Below are 6,184 nucleotides of genomic sequence, written 5' to 3' on the forward strand. Positions count from 1 at the left end.
TGGGGGGGTGTTGGGGGTTCTGAAGGGGGCAGGAAGTGGGAGGGAGCGGATGTAATTAGTAATTTGATATGTTGGGTGGTGCCTTTTTTTATGGGTTCGCTTCCCCTCATGTGAGACCCTGGCTACGACGCTGCCCACGGGAATCCAGTATTCTACAGGTTTGCAACTTTTTTGTCTGGAAGGGGCCCCCGAAATTGCTTTGCCACAGGCCCCCTGAATCCTGTGGGCGGCCCTGGAATAATGTAGAGTTTTTGCTCAGCGGGGAGGAGGGCAGTGGGGAGGGATCCTGGAAGCAGGGGAGTTGGACAGTGTGGGGAGGGGAGCCCAGCAGTGGGGGTGGGGGGCAGAGGTCTGGGGGAGGTCAGGGAAGGATCCCAGCGTTGTGGGAAGTGGGCAGCATGGAGAGCCCAGACCTGGCATGGGCACTGGGCAGAGTGACTCTGTCCTTCTACACTCCCCCCCGGCAGGCTAGGCAGGACGGGGAGAATTACATGTTTGTTGGTAAATGTCAATTTCTGTGTAAACACAGGACCCAATGGCAAAATATTTCCATTGATAATCATCAAACCTGACAGATGGGCAGAATAAGAAACATGCTGCTTGAGAACGTGTCCTGTTCTAACCCTATAGGGGTCCCTTCTGCCTTGGGCACCACCAGGTGGGTGTTTCATTTCCCTCCCTATTTTCACACAGACACACAATTTCCTTTGCACAGATCCATGAACAGCAAAACCTCCCTGTGTCTCTTGTCTGAGCCAGGGCATTCGATTCCAATGAAACCTTCTCTCCTGCAATGGCAATGGTCAGACAGAGGGGATGCGTCCACGTTCCCCCCGGGAGTGAGATATTCACTCTCCTCTTTCTTCATGCTGATGTTGTTATGCCATAAAACATGAACCATGGAATAAAAAGCTGAGTTTACTCCAGGGTGAGGAAAGAAAGGAGCCAGCATCTCCCCAAAAAATCTCAGTGCCCCAGAGAAAAGCTGCCCCTGTTATTGGAACTAATGATGTGCTGGAGATATGTTGGGAAAAGGGACTGTCTGAATTGCCAAGGCAGGAAATGAACAATCTACAGCAACATCATTAACCACAGACACACTCTAGCCATGCTCCAGCCAGTGGGAAAATGGGCAGGAATTCATAACGTCAACTATAAAAATGACACACATCTAGAAATAGCATAATTATAATCAGCCAATCAGAACCTCTCCATAGACCCCTTACGCGACAACCTTTCTACAATATTGGCTACAAATAGAACAGTGGTCGCAACGGTGATCTATACGGTTACAGATTATGTCAATAACGTCACAGGAGGTGACACGGCATCAGTGAGACTGATACTGTAATACTGCCTCCAGTTTTGGTGTCCTCATGTGAAAAAGATGTTGTGAAATTGGAGCTGGGGCAGCAAAGAGCCACCAAATGTTCTGAGGACTGGAGAAAAATGCCTTCTAGTGAGCTATTGAAAGAGCTCAACCTGTTTAGCTTATCCAAAGAAGATTGAAAGGTGACTTCATTGAAGTGTTGAAGTGCCTTAATGGAGAGAAAAGATTGGGTATTAAAGGACTCTTTAAAATAGCAGAGAAAGGAATAACAAGACCCAATGGCTGGAAGGTGAAAAGAGACAAATTCATATTACAACTAAGGCACAAATATTCAACAGTCAGGATGATTCACCACAGGAACAAGCTACCAAGGAAAGTGGTGGATTCTCCATCTCTTGATGTCATTTCATGAAGACTAGATGCCTTTCTGGAATGTGTTTGCCCCCAAAATAGCTCTTGTGTCCTACAGGAGGCCTGTGATATGCAGGGGGTCAGATTAGATGCTCTAATGGTCTCTTCTGGCCATAAAGTCGACTCATTTCTGAAAAACTGAGTGTAGCATTGGGAGCAGCATCTGATGTTTCCCTGTCTAGCCGGCTTGCTGCCTAGAACGAACGCTTCTTGAGTGGGGTGATCCTCAGGGAGTAGCTCAAACCTGCAAAGTGCCTGGCCAGGGGCAGGACATTGGCACAGCAAGGGAGGGGTGTGGCAGTGACATCACAAAGGCCTTTTGCAGGCCCTCAGACTATTGGTCCAAGGTGGTGGGGAGGTGGTGACCTCACAGAGAGATGCTGACATCAGCCAGGCAGGACAGGGGCGAGGGGCCAGGGAAACCTCAGAGACCCCTGTGGCTTTGCTCCAGCAAGTCTCCTTCTCCAGGTCTCTCTTTGAGGACTGAGAGAGTATTCGGGTTCACGGACGTGAGCGCCAGGAGGAACCTCTTTTGAGTTTTCTCCTTCCCTTTGAGTGATTTTACTAGAAAACAGCCGTCCCTCTTTAGAGGGTAAGAGCCTCCTCGAGATGTGAAACCTGTTCAGTCTGATCCATCTGGTGACAGGTCACTTCCCTTCTCTATACCTCAGGCTTCTCCCCATCTGCCCAATGGGAACAGGGACAGTTCTCGAGCTCTGGGCAGTCGTGAGCCTGAGTGAGATAAGGGGCAATAAAGCCCTCTGTGAAGGAGAAAGGGGAGTTTCACTGTGTTTAGCACCAAGGAATTCTAAAGTTTGCTAAAATGTCTAGTCTGCGGAAACAAGAAATGGTCGGGGCCAAACTTTTTAACCATTGCCTTTTCTAGAGCCCATTCAGGGGTGTGAGTCTCTGTCTCACCTGGGGTGCCAGCAGGAGAGAAGAGGTTCCTGCCTCCATTTTTGTGGCCTTAACAAACCAGGTGTTGTGCCCCAGTTCTCATCTGAGATCCCTGAAAAAGAACATCTTCCCATCCATGAACAAGACAGGACCCATTTTTTAAAAGGGGAACAAAGAGACCCCTGGGACTTACAGACTAGCTAGCCTCACTTCCATAGCTGGAGAGATACTGCAATACATTCTTAAACAGTTTGTCAGCAGCACCTACAGGAGAATTTGGTTCTTAGGACAAGTGAGCATGGATTTGTCAAGAACAAATCATCCCAAACCCAGCCCCTTTCCTTCTTTGGCAGGGTTCAGGGCCTAGTGGAGGTGGGTAAACAGTAGATGGGATCTAACTTGGGAATACTAAGGCTTTTGACACAGTCCCGCAGGACATTTTCACAAGCAAACGAGGGAAATGCGGTCTAGATTCAATCAGTGTCACGTGGGTGCAGAGCTGGTTGAAAGCCCAGACTCCAAGGGCCCTTCTCCATGTTTGGCTGCCCAATGGAGAGGGGGCACCTCGTGGGTCCGGCAGGGATCAGTCCGGGGTCCAGTACTATTCAATAGTTTCATGAATGATTTGGAAAATGGAGTGGAGAGCCTGCTTCTAAAACGTGCAACTGACACCAAGCACTTTGGAGCTCAGGATTGGAATTCAAAACGCCCTTAACGAATTGGGGATTTGGTCTTCTTGAGCCAAACCCCATGGCTGGGCCCCTCTCTCTAGACTGGGCTGAAGTGAAACCCCAGAGCCAAACACTCCTCCTCCTGGGCAGTGCGCTCCGACCTTGAATGGTCAGATGCTGCTTAGCGCTGTCAGAGCAGCTGTGGCTGGGGGATTCTCCCAGCACTTTCCAATAGCGGGAAGGTACGAAATCCCCATTTGCCTGCTGGGGACGGAGCCCTAGAGGGGGGAGCAACTTGCCCAAAGTCCCACCGGAAAAGGAAAACAACCAGCAGTGGAACCAATAGGGGTGTCAGGATCCCAGAGGCATTGTCACCCCCACACTAGGGTGGTGTTATGCACCCCCTGCGGCTGGCCGAGTTTCTCCGTCTCTTGGCAATAAGACAGCCTAGAACCCCAACCAGGGTTATTCTATCTGCTACCCAAGATCCATAAACCTGGAAATCCTGGATGCCCCATCATCTCAGGCATTGGCACCCTGACAGCAGGATTGTCTGGCTATGTAGATGCTCCATCATCATTCCACACAAAGATGGACTACAAGCCGTCAGGAACAGTATCCCCGATAATGTCACAGCTGAACTTTGTGACTTTGTCCTCACCCATAACTATTTCACATTTGGGGACAATGTGTACCGTCAAGTCAGCGGCACTGCTATGGGTACTCACATGGCCCCACAGTATGCCAACATTTTTATGGCTGACTTAGAACAACGCTTCCTCAGCTCTCGTCCCCTAATGCCCCTACTCTACTTGTGCTACACTGATGACATCTTCATCATCTGGTCCCATGGAAAAGAAAACCCTTGAGGAATTCCACCATGATTTCAACAATTTCCATCCCACCTACAACCTCTGCCTGGACCAATCCACACAAGAGATCCACTTCCTGGACACTACTGTGCTAATCGATGGTCACATAAACACCACCCTATGCCGGAAACATACTGAACGCTATACTTACCTACATGTCTCCAGCTTTCACCCAGACCACATCACACAATCCATTGTCTACAGCCAAGCTCTAAGATACAACCGCATTTGCTCCAACCCCTCAGACAGAGACAAACACCTACAAGATCTCTATCAAGCATTCTTACAACTACAGTACCCACCTGCTGAAGTGAAGAAGCAGATTGACAAAGCCAGAAGAGTACCCAGAAGTCACCTACTACAGGACAGGCCCAACAAAGAAAGTAACAGAACTCCACTAGCCGTCACCTTCAGCCCCCAACTAAAACCTCTCCAGTGCATCATCAAGGATCTACAACCCATGCTGAAGGACAATCCCTCACTCTCACAGATCTTGGGAGACAGGTCAGTCCTTGCTTACTGACAGCCCCCCAACCTGAAGCAAATACTTTCCAGCAACCACAGAACAAAAACACTAACCCAGGAACCTATCCTTGCAACAAAGCCCATTGCCAACTCTCTCCCCATATCTGTTCAGGGGACACCATCATAGGACCTAATCACATCAGCCATGCCATCAGGGGCTCATTCACCTGCACATCTACCAATGTGATATGTGCCATCATGTGCCAGCAATGCCTCTCTGCCATGTACATTGGCCAAACCAGAGAGTCTCTACATAAAAGAATAAATGGACACAAATCAGACATCAAGAATTATAACATTCAAACACAGCCAGAGAACACTTCAATCTCCCTGGTCACTTGATTACAGACCTAAAAGTCGTAATATTACAACAAAAAACCTTCAACAACAGACTCCCACGAGAGATGCTGAATTGGAATTAATTTGCAAACTGGACACCATTAAATTAGGCTTGAATAAAGACTGGGAGTGGGTGGGTCATTACACAAAGTAAAACTATTTCCCCATGTTTATTTGTCCCCCTACTGTTACTCACACCTTCTTGTCAACTGTGGGAAATGGGCCATCCTGATTGTCACTACAGGTTTTTTTCTCCTGCTGATAATAGCTGACCTTAACTGCTCACTCTCATTATAGTGCGGATGGCAACACCCATTTTTTCATGTTCTCTGTGTATATATATAGCTTCCTGCTGTATTTTCCACTGTATGCATCTGATTAAGTGGATTTTAGCCCACGAAAGCTTATGCTCAAATAAGTTTGTTAGTCTCTAAGGTGCCACAAGTACTCCTCATTATTTTTGCAGATAAATTCATGGAGGTGAAGTCTATGGCTATTAGGCAGCCTGGGTAAGGAATGGTATCACTAGCCTCTGTTTGTCAGAGAGTGGAGCTGGATGGCAGGAGAGAGATCACTTGATCATTGCCTGTTAGGTTCAGTCCCTCTGGGGCACCTGGCATTGGCCACTGTTGGCAGATAGGATATGGGGTTGGATGGACCTTTGGTCTGGCCATTCTTCTGTTCTTATGAAGGGAAGGGCAGAGCCCTGCACCAGAGTTTCTGTAGTGTAGTGGTTATCACGTTTGCCTAACACGCAAAAGGTCCCTGGTTCAAAACCAGGCAGAAACATGCTGGCTTAATTTTTCCCAACTCCTAGTGGCCTGTCCCTGCTGTTGTAGGAGCAGCAGTGATTTCTATTGCTCAATAGGTCTGTTATACTTCCCCCATTCCCATTTTTGTCTCCTCTCCCTCTCTGAATGCCTGTGAAGTGGCTTTCCCCCTCCCCTCCCGCTCCCTCCTGCAATGCTTGTGGGATGAAGGGGCTGGTTGAAGAGCAGAAGATCTCCCAGGTAGACAAGGTGTCTGGGACTCTCATTAGGCAGCACTCACACACCCAGAGCATGGACATTGCCCAAGGTGGAGTGTGACCCACCAGATGCAGCCAAGTCATCTCCAGTCGCAGGCCATGAGGAGCAGGT

General features: G+C 48.7%; 1 non-coding gene across 1 annotated transcript; it reads left to right on the forward strand.

The window, feature by feature from the left end:
* Positions 1-5,761: 5,761 nt before the first annotated feature.
* On the forward strand, positions 5,762-5,834 carry TRNAV-AAC. Its single transcript has one exon. It is a non-coding gene; the product is annotated as a tRNA-Val (tRNA).
* Positions 5,835-6,184: the final 350 nt, after the last annotated feature.

This window comes from Mauremys mutica, unplaced genomic scaffold (assembly GCF_020497125.1).
Source record: "Mauremys mutica isolate MM-2020 ecotype Southern unplaced genomic scaffold, ASM2049712v1 001002F_np12_subseq_12007:126960_obj, whole genome shotgun sequence".
NCBI lineage: Eukaryota > Metazoa > Chordata > Testudines > Geoemydidae > Mauremys > Mauremys mutica.